Source organism: Cygnus olor, chromosome 13 (genome assembly GCF_009769625.2).
Source record: "Cygnus olor isolate bCygOlo1 chromosome 13, bCygOlo1.pri.v2, whole genome shotgun sequence".
NCBI lineage: Eukaryota > Metazoa > Chordata > Aves > Anseriformes > Anatidae > Cygnus > Cygnus olor.
Window position 1 is genome coordinate 8,475,078 of NC_049181.1, and position 14,918 is coordinate 8,489,995.

A 14,918-nucleotide genomic window follows, 5' to 3' on the forward strand; every position below is an offset into this window, starting at 1 on the left:
AAAATAGCAAGCGCATCTTAGAGCGTGTGGGGAGAGGGCGAGGGTGTAGCGTGTGCGTTCGAGTCAGGCTGGATGTAAATAAGGGACGTTCAGGTTTTATTGCGGGCTTAACCAAAAATGAACGGCGGTCCTTCTCGTGCCATTACAGGCAAATAAGAGACGTGCTGTAGTGAAATCGGTTGCACCTGTGGGTTTGTTTGTGAGGCCAGGATCATCACCGGTCACCTTGTGAAGAAAGCTTTGTGGATGGCATGCAGAAAGGCTCGGGCGCCTCAGCAATGGTGACTGGTGTCCGTGGCTCCTGCTGGAGGAAGCCTGCCTGGTGTGCTCTGAAGGAAAATGCAAAGAGGGAGGTGGGGCAGCAGGCACGTTTATGGAGGCTGATAGGATTTGGGTGATGTTAAAAGAAATCTTTGGAGCAAAGCCATGCGTGGTGTGTGTTGTTATATTGAGGTTTGAATCCCCTTAGTATTGTTGCTGTTCTGAAGACACGCAAATTGATGGTCTTTGTTTAAGAATCATCTTATATATGATTTAAGTCTGAGCTTTGCTGAGAGCAACTGAGCTATTGTCTACAATGTGTTTGTACACCGTTTATTTCTTCACTCAGAGAGTGACGAGGCACTGGCACAGGTTGCCCAGAGAAGCTGTGGATGCCTCGTCCCCGGAGGTGTTCAAAGCCAGGTTGGATGGGAATGGGCCCTGGGCAACCTGATCTAGTGGGTGGCAGTCCTGCCTGTGGCAGGGGGGTTGGAACTGGATGGCCTTGAAGGTCCCTTCCAACCTGAGCCATTCTATGATTCTGTTCGTTCTGGTTTTGTTGTTCTGGAAAGGATTTGTCCACTCAATTTCATATTTTGAGGCAAAAAAAGGAAAAAGGAGGGTAGATTCAGTGATTTGCAGAAAAGCTGTTAACTCCTGGGTTTGACTCGGCACAGGTGGTATTCTTAACAGACTACTGACAGCCAGAACCCTATGCAAATACTTAAATAACAGTCTTCCCTGCATCTCTGTGGTGCATTAAGGCACTAACACTTTTTCACCATGTGAGTGAGGTGGAGAACTCAGGGCCCAATGGCTTGGCCAGCACCCCTGGGAGCAAAACTTGGGGTTTCTGGTTTCCTGTCTTCACGGATGCACTTTGGGCTGTTTTCCTTTCATTTAATTACCTCGATGATAGCTGCAGTGTTTCCAGATGCTTTTAAATTTATTTCCTCTCCCGAACAACCACTGGAATGGCAGGAAATGTTAAAATAGCAGCAGAGAAGCAGGGCGATGCAAGTCTGATGCCAGACTCACCGACAGATTGTGCTTGCTTGTGTAGTACGGAAGTCTTTACTCGTCTTGTATCCGGAGCAAATGAAATTTGATGAGCTTTGTGCCTTTTCTGAGGGGGAGCTGCTTGGTTGTTTTTTTTTTTGCCCTCTTCACATTGCCGGCTCTGTGCACCAATTAATCCATGCTAAAAGGACTTACAATGAGCTTGTTATTCTGTGGGCTTGTGAGGTGGCAGCTCGCCAGATTTGAGCTCCTTTCAGATGTTTAATAGATAGAAAGTTGATCACTTGGCAGCTGAACCGACACCCTGGAGATTCTTCCAAGGCTGTAAAACATGCTGGGATCCAGCAGCTTGGGAAAGGCCAGGTATTTATGAGATAGCATAACTTCTAGCCCAACTGAAAGCAAACACCTGGATACCTGCCTTTGCTTCAGATTATTTGAACTCTGGCATGGCTTTCCCTCTGCTAATGCAGTGCTGTCCTCTTTCATCTCCCTATCAATACAGACAGTGATAAGCAAATAGAAGGATAATCACTGGCAGATTAGTTGTTACTGTGGGAGATTATGGTTCAAAGTTATGCAAATTTTGCTTTCTTCATTGAACCCAATGTCCATGTAGACCTAAATTTTCTTGTTTTATTGGCCTTGGTTGTAATAAATAAGCTCAAGCTGAAAAATATATCTGGAGCCTATAAATATGGATTTGTTTGAGGCAAGATGTTTCCTGGGCAAACTCAGAAGCATCCTTGCCAGCAATTTCTGAGAACGGGCTGTGCGTGATCCTGGGAGAGTATTCTGCTGTCACCATCTGCTGACACCTTAAAGGACAGCGTGAAAGCTTAGCTAAGGGCAGTAGTAACCCAGGTCAGGAGGAGATTTTTTCCTTTTTCTACTTTGGGACTCTTTTTTTTTTTTATTTAATCAAATTAGGAAAATATGTAAGCATTCAAAGCCCTACTGTTTGTGAATAGGGTTAGAGATCATTTTGGAGTTACAGTCTGTAGGGACGGCATGAAAGCAGGCTTGCTACAAATGCTTTCTGTATAAAACTTAAGGGAGGGAGGGGGTGTTTGTCCAGGGGAAGGAATACAGGCAAGAAACTACACAAGTTTACAGACAGCAGTCTTGTGATAATGGCGGAAACCATGCAAAAGTCTCTTCCAGTGTCCTGAACGTTGTGCCAGAAAAACAGCAGGACAGCAGCAATTGTAATGAAAAGCTATAGTCTCAAGCCACAGAGGGAGAGCACTGTGTGCTGCGTGTATCTTTTTTGTTTCTCCCCAGATTTCTGTGTTTTGAGTCTTCTAGACTTCCACGTGCCTTGCTCATAGGTGGTTTCAGGATGGGCTAAGGTCAGGCTCTTGCAAACTTGGAAGGCAAAACTGCTTCTGGCTCGTCTGACTTTGCAGAGCCCAGGGAATGGGTGGAAGTCCTGTAAGTTCAGTGTTTTTAGCAGATTGCTACTTCCTAAATCCTTTCCCTGACTCCTGGAGGGTGTGAGCCCCACTCCCTTCACTTTGACTTGCCTTGGGGTGCCCTTAGACGGTGATGTCAGAACAACCCAGCAGAAATGTTAAAGGGCATTTGTTTGACAGCAAGGCTCACAGTTGTTGTTCCCCTTCGGCCCCAGGGATGCTCTGCTGTCCCCCAGCACAGTGACAGTGCGGAGCCCCCTTCAGTGCCCCTGTCTGCCACCACAGCACATGGAAAGCTGCCCAGGTCCAGCCATCATCAGATGAGCACATTGGTGCATAAATGCTCGTCTCGCACCTAGATGCTCAAATTAGCATCACAGCAGGGATCGAGAAGGTCCAGATGCCCTGCAGCATTAGCCAGGGCCAGACCGCTGTCTTTTTGCCAGCCTGGGCACACAGTAGGCTTTGTGTTACCTGTTGGAAATGCCTGCGTGTGCAACTCGGTTCCCTCTCCTGCCTTGACGGCCTATTTTGGGATGGCCTATTTTAGGATTGTGGCGCAGGTGACATGCCTTGGAAAAGCAGCGTTGCATCGCTAACAATTGCTGTGGCGCGCTGAGAAGATGACACCTTGCTGCTTCTCTGAAGTGAAGGGTTTAAATGAGTCGCTGCCTGTATGATTTATTGGGAAGTTCGGGTTGTCGTGCTGGTTCTGAGCAGCTGACAGGGAGAAGGGGAGCTGGCGGGGGGAGGGACCACACAACAAAACCTTGCTGTGAAGGAGGACTAAGCAGCATACTATCTCCGTTTCAGCCTTAGGTATAGAATGGGAGGATCAGTGTACTTGTCTAGATAAAAATATAATGATGTTATCGCTGTGGATATGTTGGCTTTTAAAAATGCTAATGATTAAGTAATTGTTCCTTTTCTCCCGTGAGCATCCTACCTATCGAGTGAGACGTAGCGATAGAGCATTTGATTGGTACCTTCAGCGCTCCGCTCAGTTAAATCTCCTGGTTGAGGGCTGTTCTTAAAAACACTTACAAATGGAAAGTTATGGGTTATTATAAATGATCCAAGGCCTGTTATTTAGCTGTGATTGGTATGTTTGTGTGCTGAACAGAATGTGCTTTGTTTATTGAGGCTTTTATTTCCCTACGAACACACCGCAACTAACGCACCACTTCCCACATCCTGCCCTGCTGAAGACTGGCATGTGTTTATTCAAATATTCTGTTTACCAGAGGTATCTTGGTGGCTTGTTAAAAGCAGAAACAAAGATGTTTCCAGTTGCATTCCCTCTAAGTTGTCACAAGCTAAGGGAAGCTTGCAAATTATGTGCTGGAATTAAATCCCAATTACGTTAATAAGGAGAAAGCGATCGCAAAGGTGCGTGTGCATCTGTGCTAGGGCACTGGGGATGTTGCTTGTCAGCAGTGGGCATGGCACATGGCAAAGGTCTGAGAGCACTTCTGTGCGCAAAGCTGCTCCCTTCAGTGCTTGCAAGAGAGTTTGTCCTTTTGCTTTATACCCAGACTTGAAATAAAATAGAAAAACAGCAGCTGTCCTGTTGCTGCCTTGACTGGTAGTGAAGAGAGTATCCCCAAGGTAGAGATGGCAACAAACTGTGTCTGGAGAAATCTTAGAAATAAGGGAATATTTGGAAACCAGTGCTTGGTGTGAATCAGGCATAGCCGCCACCGTGCTGTGACAAGGATGCGTGCTGGGTGCCAGGGGCCGTCTCCTCCCACGCCCGAAATCTGGAGCTACTGCAAGATGACTCAGATGACTCCATCAATGTGGCACGAGCTGTTTTGGCTGCAAGTCCAAAGCCTGGAGAGTGTGTGTTTCCTGGAGTAATTCAGAGAAACCATAATGTATAGTGTTCACCACAACTGGTCTCCAGTTGTGAATTTTTAATTATGCCAGATCATTTTCAGTAAATGGGACTTCAGGCTCAATTAGTACTGTCAGATCCAATTTTTCACTCACCTACTATTGAGCTCGTCCTGTGTTGTTTGCAATAATTGCCAAATCCACAGGAAAGATGAGACTTGCAGAAGATGAATGTCTGCAGCATTTCCCACTCTCAGAGCCTGCCTTTGGCAGAGTGGTAGGAGCACTGGGTATGGGGGAAAATAAGGTGCTCGGAGGAACATCTTGACTGCTGGGAAGAGAAATATTTTGCCTGAAGTGGCAAGAACGCAAAGTCTGTTCTTTGTGTACAACAAGGCAGCTCGGGATACCAGGCACTTGCATCTTAATTAAAACAGCGGAGCGTTTCTACCAGTGTGATCATAGCTTTCTTTGGGCGGGGGAGCACGAGAGGATAATTCAGCACAGAAACCAGCGCAGGACAGGGAACGGCCCCGGGCGGCCAGCTCTGCACCAAGGGGCTCGGCTGCTTGTGACCAGACTGCCCCCAAGCTCGTCGCCACGCTGCTTAGCTTTCTCTCTTGAATAATGAGAGCCTCTCAGCCAGACCTGCCGAAGAAATGCTTGAAGCACTGTCCCTGACAGATGCTAAACGGCGTGGTGATGTCCGTGGCATCCCTCAGCCAGAAGTAGCAGGGGGCCCGTCTGCTGCGAACCCGCTGCGAAGGGCAGAGGCTGCGGGCGTGTGCGTGTGGTGGCCGGCTGCCCTCGCTTCGCCCGCAAGGCGGGGATGGGCGTGGGATGAAAAGCAAAGCCGCTTCCCCAGGAGCCTCCCCTTGAATATCCAGCTTGGACAGGCAGGCGCTCGCCAGCCGGGAGTTTTAGCACTAAGCAGGGCGTTGGCGAAGCCTCGTGGAGAGCCAGTTGCACTGAAAGGAGAAGCCTGCTCTGGCGTTCGCCGCTACAGAGGACGGCGTCCACGTGAGTTGCCTTCCTGCGAGGGCAGAACCCGTCGGCGACAGGCTGGGCAGCAGCACGTTTGCCCAGCTGCTTACCCGGGCTCCAGCAGCAGGTATTGCTACCGCTTAGCCCTCTGCTGCCTGAAGTCTCTCCCCATCGTCACAGTAAGACACTCTGTGGTAACTGTGCAAAGGAAAACTCTGTCTCCCAGCCAACTGCTAGCACCTACATCTCCTTTCCTGGGAGCGGGCAGTGGGAGTTACAGTAAATCCCGGTGCCTGGCCTCGGCTGCTCCCTTACCATTCATGCACAGGCTCTGCGTGCTCTGAGTGTGGAATAATAGCTGGAGGTGACTTAGAAATTAAACTTATATTCACATTTTAAAGAAAAGGTACAGCATTAAAGAAGGCTCCAGGGTGGAGTGTAGCTGCATTCCCTATTGCTTGGTCCAAGAAATCTATTAAGCAACAATGCAAGTAAATAAACAGTGTTGCTCTGCAGAGCTGGCTTTTCCTAGTCATGTGTCTTTTTGCATCTTTGTCCCATTTTTATGCCTGATTTGAGGTGATGCATCAGCTCCTGTTGGCAAGGGCACAGTCCTTGTGGGATCTCTGTAAAACATCGCTGGTGCTCTTGGGACGTAGTAAACGCTGTTGATCAGCAACGCCATTGAGCAGTAGCTGCATCTGCCAGTTTTGTATGCTAAAAATTACTGCGCAGCTCCATTAAAGTTTGCAGCCAAAGGGCAGATAGTGTGGGGACAAGAAGGAATTGCCTTAGACTGAAAAAGTGCATGCTGCTCGTGCGGGTCACTGCTACCATTCCTACAGCTCTGCCGGTGACAACGGGTGCTGGCGTCTCAGTGGTAGCTGTAACTTCTACAAGTCTGTCGTGTTTTGCTGAACAGCTCAGATTCAGCCCTCAGAGTTTTCCAAGAATAGCAGATCAGGTAGGGAATGTGAAACGTAATATATGAGGGGAAGGATGGAAGATAGGGCTGGAGATGGCTCTCCATGGGGTACATGTGTTTAATTTCAAAGCAATAAGAAAAACCCTGTTTTCCTGTGGATTTCTGCGGTTCATCTCCCTTTCTGCTGCAGCATTCCCAGCTCCCTCTCCTGCCTCTTGCAGGCAGGGAAGGGCCAGCAGGTGAACTGGGAGGCAGCTGTGCTGGCGGGCTGGCTGCTCCCCAGTGGTGCCGGCTCCCCACTGCCAGCTGGGTGCTTCCCCCTGTGTCTCCTCTGGGCTCTTATTTATCCTCCATCCAAATTTAACAAGGGATTCTCAGATAAGGCAAATGATTAAAAAATTATTAGGAGGCTGGCGGGCGGTGGGGGGGGGGAGTGAGTAGGGAGATGGACAGACAGCGTGCTCATGAGAGGCTGATATCTTCAGGAAATGAGGCTAAAAATAAGTTTAATAACGTTTTACTGAGCTTTTGCTTCAAAGCAATCTGCTGAGTGTGTCTCACTCTTTCGTGCTCTGGGCATGTAACTGCTGTCATGTTCTTGGCTGTAATTTTCCTGCTGTGTGAGCCCCTGCTCTTTCAGGAAGGCTGAGAAATTTTTTGCTAATCACAGAGGGCAGACAAGACCTCGGCTTTAAAGGTCTCATAAGAAGGAAAAAAATAAAATAAAATTGAACAGGCATCCAGTAAATGGCACGGCGCTCCAGTGGATCTACCTTGGAATGATGAAAGCTTGTGCTCTGATTGCCAATATTTGAAGTGGCATCTCCAAAGTCTCTCACAGAGTATTAACCCACTGAGCCATCGCTGCTGGCGAGGGGCAGAGTGCGAGTCATTTATCTGATAACAATGAGCTTTTGTGTCTGATGTGTGATGCGGCAGCACGTTAGATAACCAGACGTAACCAGCGACCAGCTCTGCTAGTGCAGTAATGGTGAAAAGGACGCGCCTTTGATTTTCCTGCATGTGTGGTGGTAGATAAACCAGAAAATTAGCTGCCTAGTGCCGCCTGAGTCGTCTCCCCCCCAAGCCTTTCGGTGGAGATAAGGATCCAGATGAGCATGGAGTTGATTGCTCTGTACCGATTTTGAATGCTTGGGCACCCGTGCCCTTTACGGAGAGGAGCGCAGCCCGTGCAGGGCCAGGGTGCCCGTGTGTCTGGACATGCAGGGACGTGGCAACCTTTGCCGCCCCCAGCTGCCGTGGTGCTGTGTGCTTTTGTAGAGAGCATTCGGAAAGAGCTGTACTTGCCCCGTTCAGACTGACAGCCAGGGAGGCATTCAGGAGAACGCTCCAGTATTAATTAACTCGTCCTGCCAAGAGCAGATATTGATTTGCTTTTACAGGACTTTGATGAGTCTTGATTATGATTCTATGGAGGTAGGAAGGTTTCTTGCCCTCAGAAGACTAGAGCAGCCGTAATTATAAAATAATTGTGCTTGTTTTCTTCTAAAGTAGTATTTTATTATTTGATGAATCTCTTGTTTGTACTGAGTAGACAGTACAACTTCACAAATTACTTGTTTACTGTCATGCCTTGATTTATAATTCTCCCTTAAAATTTTGGAGGTTTTTTTTTTTTCAGATATGCATTCAAATTACTGTAAAAGTAGGTCACATCACATCCTTGCAGATGTTACCCTTCCCTTCTCACTCTAGCTCTCCACTGGTACATGGGTTGATAAGTTTGTGCTGATGACCCAAGGCAGCACTCGAGAAAGGTGAACCAATCTCATAAATCTTTCACTGCAATCCTGCTGTGTGTTAAAGGCTTACACGTAGTTTGGAATATTAATTAAAGACAGTTAAACTGCCTTTTCTTTTTTAATTGCGTTTTCGGTCTCTCCTGCCTGGTGGAGTTGCTTACTCTGCGTTTGCCTTCTGTGCATGGTCCCGTGGCAAGTGATGGGCTTTGGGCAGGGTGCAGGTCACCCTTTGCTGTGCCTGTGCCAGTCCTGTATCCCTGCGTGGCCGGTCCCCGAGCCCAGGGGACTCCTGTCCCTGCCTGCTGGGGCCTGGCGTGACGGGAGGCAGCAGCCAGCGACGGGGTCTGGTGGGCACAGGGGCTGTAAGGTAGCAGGTTGAGCAGCTGCAGGGAGTGCAGGGGGGTCAGATGTAATGATGAGCAGATTTACACCACTGCTGCTTCAGCACTGAATAAGAGATTTCCCTTAGGAGGTTTTTAGAGAGAGGTGCAAAGAGCTGTTAAGTCATTAGTGCAGTTTCCCATTGTGGCAGCGTTATTCCTTGTTATCTCCACTTTATAGCTTCTGTTCCTCACTAGTAACTACTGACCCAATAAATATTTGTCCTGAATATATTTTCTGCATCCCAAATGCTTACCGTAGCCTTTCACATGCAGCTTCCAAGATGCCACAGCCCCTTCTTCTGCCTGGTATGGGGAGTCTGTGCTTAATCACACAGCGATGCTGCAGGCTGCTGCCTGCCTGGGAAACAAATCCTGACCTCGGGCAACGACTGGGGAAGTCTTCCTCCACAAAAGCACTTCTCTTCCTTCTGCTTTGAAACCCACAACTTCCAAGATGTGTCCCCGACAAAGTAGTTTCTAAAGCAATCTCCCTGTTTCATAGCAGCAGCCTTTTACCACTTTTTTTTTTTTTCTGTTAACTCGGTGTTTTGCAGCCAACGCTCCTGTTAATCAGGTGCTAATTTATTGTCCTAACCAGCTGTTATTACTGTGTAACCCCAACACCACCCTACCCATCCCCAGTGTTCACCCCACCACTGGGGGTGAGCAGCTTCCCCCAGCAGCACTGGAGGGGGACCGAGCCTGAGAGCCCTGGTGGAGGTCTCCCCAGAGGCGAGGACTCTTGGGGCGATTCCCCAGGGTTTCTCTCCCCACCCTAGCCAAGTGCCAGCGTGCAGACCCCACTCCAGCACGGCTCTTCCCAAGCAGAGGTTTTAATGAGGTGTGAGCGCTAATTGAAGCATCCCCCATCCCTCTGCCACATGGACCATTGCGCCGAACAAAGCCTGGGCTCCCATGGCCGGGAGGACAAGAGGGGAACAGGACCAATTCGTGGCTCTTTGCTGAGGGTCTGCAACATGGCGGCAGCCCCACTGTGACCCGCGATGAGGCCGATGGACATTGTGACTAGTGGGAGGCTTGCCATCCCAAGGCTGGGGTATAAAAGCCCTATTTATACTTCCTAGGATCAATTCTGCATTCTTGGCAGGTAATTCCAGCAGGGCTATTTTTTAGGAAGGTTGGTTTACTGGCTCTTATGAGCTGGCCTGGTCTGTTAGACCTGCTTAATGTTAAAAACTGTTGTTCAAAAAAAAAAAATCAGTTTAAAACATTTCTGGCAGATAATTGTTTGGAAATGTTCCCCCTCCCCCCCAGTATTCTAAATTATTCTTAGAGTGGAAATGCAAAGTGCTTTATAGCTTTTCTTCTTTCTATTCTTATAATAATTCATTCTTTAAATATTCACTAGAGCTTTTCTGATTGAAAATCAAACTAGCAAGAACTCCCCATAGAGAGGAGTCATTTCCCAGCTGGCTCCTGTTAGTGCATTTCACAGCTATCAAAAATAATGTTCTCCTATCTCCCTGCCCTTGCTTTGATTCGTTAATTAGTGATATTAATTAGTTGTAATATATTAATTATGAACTGATATTGCTAACGTAAAGGGAGCTGAGTGCAAGAATGAGCTTCGTAACCTGTTTGCCCTGGCTCCGCCTAGGCCAGATCGGATAAAAAGCCTGCAACAGCCCCAGTTCCCTGCTCCAATGCCAGATGCAGACCTGCTCTTCCCCACCCTGGAGGTTCCCCAGCTCAGCCCCTGGCTTGTTAACTAGAGCAGCAGCCTGTGCATGCCGTGGCGGTGTCGAGCACGCGTTGTCTGGTGGCGTGAGTCGTGTGGCTCGAGGGCGTGAGCACAGCAGCATCCAGCCCTGGCGAGACTCAGCCTTTGCAACGTGGTCGAGGTCCTTTGCGCAACCAGATGTGCCGAGGCTTTGCAACAGGCTGGTGCTTGACGTGGAGGTAGGAGGATGTATTGCGTAGTTTAGGCCGTCCTTCAGGTCTTTTGCGTGCGCCACAGTCACAGCAGAGGATCTCTTTGGTCAATGGAAGCAAAGCGGTGCCATCGGGCTGGAGGGCTGGTCTCCGTGGAGGTGGGCGCAGGAGGAAGGTCGCAGCTTTGTGGCAGAGGAGGCTGGAGCTGGAGATTAATGAAAGATGGCTTGATAAAAGAATTGGGGATGCTGCAGCCAGTAATCCGGTTTGGTTGGGTTTACGCTGTGGCCAGTTGACTCCACTGTGATACTGTTAGCCTGACAGGAGCAGGTAAACATGCTTGGCAATTTATTTAGCAACAATTTCCAAGATGTGAGAGGAGTGCAGAGCCGTGGAATCAGGGAATTTTGGTGTAGCTCCTGCAGGCCGGTACTGGGGTGGGCAAATCTGCACAGCAAATGCTCCTGTGGGAAATATTGAAACTTCTTGGCCTTCATCCCGAGGATGCTTAGGGATCAGGTAGCATCCATGCAATTTAGTAATCTTTAGATTTAAGTTGTGTCAGTTATTGCCAACTCTAGCAAAATACCGGGCTGCTTGGTGATGTTTCCTTTCCCTTCTCCCTCTCTTTAGATCCAGAAACGTCACTAAATATTAATACAGTATTTTGGACTGTGTGAGCCGTCAAAACAGGATGACATGACCATTTTTCAGCGGCGGTGGGACAGTCCCAGTGGGAGCATGAGCTCTCCTATTACTGCTTCTCTGCCCGTTGTGGGAGACCTGTGACATTTATTGCTTTCCGTGACGTGCTGGTGCATGCTGTGAGTGATCCCAGGAGCTCGGTGCCGAAGCAGCCGAGGAGTCAGGGTGAGACGGCATCACTGCCAGGGCTGGAGCAACCTGGTGGCTGAATGGCGCAGCGCCGGGGAACCTGGAGGAGCACTTGTTCTTCTCGTGCTTCCTTCGTCTGTATGGATTAATGGCTCTCTACAATAGCTGGCAGTTACACCCACTTAGAGAATTTGGGGGCTACAGCTTTGGGGGGGTCGCTTCTGCAATGGATTGTAGGGCCAGGACTCAGCATACTTCTGCCCACGTTGTTGCCAGAGGGATGCTTGGCAGGAGCTGGGCTGCCCGGTGTTGCCACTGAGCCCTTCAGCTCCTGGGAAGATTTTCAGCCCCAGGTAGTGCAAAGTAAATATTTAGCTGACTCCTCTCGGTGTTGATCTGCAGGCAAAGGGTAGGTAGGTAGTTAACACTTCTCCCCCTGCTGTGTGCTGTGTGCTCTTGCAACTTGAGGTAATTTGGTGATTTGACAGCGTTTCTCCCTCGCACCGAATATAAATAGGCGTTGGCACACCTACTGCATAAATGCAGCATTGCTGGAGGTGGGGGGCAGAAGCAGCCGATACCTTTGTAGTTAAAGTGCAGCGTGCTGACGTAATCCTAAAAATTGAATTTCTGCAGTGTGCTAGCCGTGTTCGAGTTGTATTGCAGATAACCCCTCCTGCTGTCAGAAACCACCAAACTGCGGGCCGGTCGCCCAAACCCCTGCGGGCCTTGGACCTGAGTTGGGATGCTGCCTTCCCCTTCTCATTGCACGCCGCTGCCTCGGGTGCCCCATCTCCATCCTCGGGATGCCCTTGATGGCTCAGTGCAGGCTGGGGAGCCCAAGTCCTCCAGCAATTAACTGGGAGAACTGTGAATTCTGCAAGGCATCCGAATTCGTTGTTGTGTTGTGGTTTTTTTTCTTTAATGAATGCATGATATGTGTGCATGGAAATATTGTGGTGAGGGTTGGAGAGCCAAATTAAAGGAAAAAAAGGCTTTGATTTTGCACCAGCAGTTAGCTGATGAAATGTAAAGATGCAGTGAGCTGATTAGTGATTCTGGTAATGTAATTAATGCCTCTGTTCTTTCATACGTGCAGAACTGGAGGTTGAGTCGAGCGCTCAGTGAAAATTTGCCCTGAATGCACAGTTCAGTAAGCTCAGTTATCGTTCCCTAGTTAAGATTCCTTCAGTAATTCCAAATTAAAGTTGATATACTTGTAAACCTAAAACAGGGCATGCTTATGAATTACAAGGGCTGGAGAATTCGGTTATAAGATGTGAATGTTAATGCCACCAAACCACTGCTTACCCGGTATGGGAGGGAACAGCAGTAGAGCAGGGGCTGAGAAAACATCTTGGTGGTTGTTGCTTTTTCTAAAACGGGTGGTGGAAGGGCCTGAAGTCCTCATCTCCATTCCCCTGGCTCTTACAGGCAGCTGGCCTTGCATAGTTCTGCCATTGTTTCTTCTAACATCTCAAGCGTCATAAGCCATTAATGTAATTCCCAGTCTGAAACCAAACTTAGATGAGCTCATTTTTGCCTGCAACACGATGTTGGCATGCCTTACATGAACCCTTTCTCTTTTCGTCCTCCCGCCCCATTTTTAATAAACATCACATTATCAAAATATTAGTGACGCCGGATTTGCCGTCTTTGGTTTACCGTAGATAACAGCGTGGAGTGTTCTTTCCGTTTTGATTCAATAGTGCATGACAAGGGAATCCAATTTGTTCAGATTTAGATGACATGCCTCCAATTATGTAATTCCATTAGGAGGTGCCTGCAGCCAAGTCTGTGCTCACAGTCTCTGCAGACATAACTATAATGGGACGTGTTGCAATATTGCTGTGTGGTAAGCACAACTTTGATAGAGAGCATGACCTGTCTCTCCGAGTCGTGTTTGTGGGAACGGAGAAGATGAAAAACGGTCTAGCTATACTTAGGGCTCTAATCTGGCAATAAGTTATGTCACTACAAGAACAAAGCTTTGCAATGAGAGGTGAATTTGTAATGGCTATATATTTTATGTATTCAAAATCAGACAGTAAATGCAGCGCTTTGAATATGATCTTATATTCAATTCCATAAATGGAAGATATATTGGTTGCAGTTTTTCCTCTTGAATACCATTTCAGGTTCCTATATACTTGGGAATGTTGGATATTTATGAGAATATAAAGCAGTGATGAAAACGTAAGACTAAATCTTAGCACAGTTACAACTTGCTTTAAATTATTAATCTTTAAGAAGCGTGATAAAAATTCTGCTATGCAAATTCTGCAAGGCTGGGGTTGGTGTACAGACGCATTACCATGGAGCTATCTAAATAACATCTTTAAAATAATCATGTAATGTTGATGCAGACTTACAGTTTCTGCAGGCAGAAAAAGGCAATTCTAGTGGCAGATCTGTCTGCCCAGGAAGCGGGATGTAACACCACTCATAAATAAAGCTGTTTAGATGAATTTGGCATCACTTGCAATCCAGCAGATCTCTGCAATGCCTTTGGGTAACGTAGCTTAGGTGGGGCCTGGCTGTGGCTCAGCTCTGCTAGGGCTGGGAAGTGGTTGGATGGGGCACACGGGATGTGTTTTCGGTAGAGGATGCTCAGACCTGTGGAAGCTTCACAAGTCAAAAAGCATTTAATAGCTGTGAAAAGGTCAACGCTTTGACAAGCATGAGAGATCTCTTGCTCAGTCTTGCGCTCTTTGGGCTGCTGCTCTAGCACCTTGTACCGCAGGAGGAGGTTCAGCATGTGCTCCGTGCCTGCCCTGCGCCAGCAAAGCTGCTCCATCCCGCTCCTGCTCTTCTGGGCAGCCAGGTCCAACTCCTGGGCTGCAGGCAGGTCTGTGCCACAACACTGGGTTGTGAGCTGTGTGCCCCACAGGTGTTGGCTGGTACTAACTAGAGCTTGGATGGGCGTGTATTATTCAAACGTATAGCTTTTATTAGGAGAAAAACTCCCTAATCCTTACTGCGGGAAAGTATGAGTGATAGCATCTCTACTTCCACAATCTTTTGCAGTCCTCACATGAATATATGAAAGAATTTAATAATGTTCTAGGTTAGAGAATGGGCATGCATATGTATACATCTTTAAAATCAATCTTCTCTGACTTTCTTTCCTCTTATTTATGTTGAGAGAGGAAGCCAGCAAACGATTTCAATGTATGATGCATCCAATATCACCTTTCACATAAACAGAAAAAATATGCTTCCTCTGTTGATGCGATGAGACTGGGGCGCATTTAAGCGTCTAGAGAAAGTGTCATTTTGTTTAAAATAATGTGAAGAGAAGCCCAGTCTCAGTATGTTGAAAAGAGTTATGCAGGTGCTGCTGTTTTAATGACAGTGGGGCTGACATGTAGTTAAAGATGCTGCTGAGCCCTGGCACAAATCGCAGCTGCCGTGAGCAGGGGGGAGACCTTTTGCACCCCGCTGCTCGTGTCCACGTCCCTGCTTGGACGCTTCACCAGAAAACCTTGCTCAGGTGGCATTTGGCAGTGCATTAATCTGGCCTCTCAGCGGATGGCTCAGCCTGCGGATATAATGGAGTGTATCAACCTCAGGTTCAAAGCCCAGTGTAATTTCGTGGGAATGA

General features: G+C 48.0%; 1 protein-coding gene across 1 annotated transcript in view; it reads left to right on the forward strand.

The window, feature by feature from the left end:
* Nucleotides 1-14,918, forward strand: part of HS6ST2 (heparan sulfate 6-O-sulfotransferase 2) — a 130,605-nt gene that overhangs the window by 98,047 nt on the left and 17,640 nt on the right. The window lies entirely within an intron of this gene.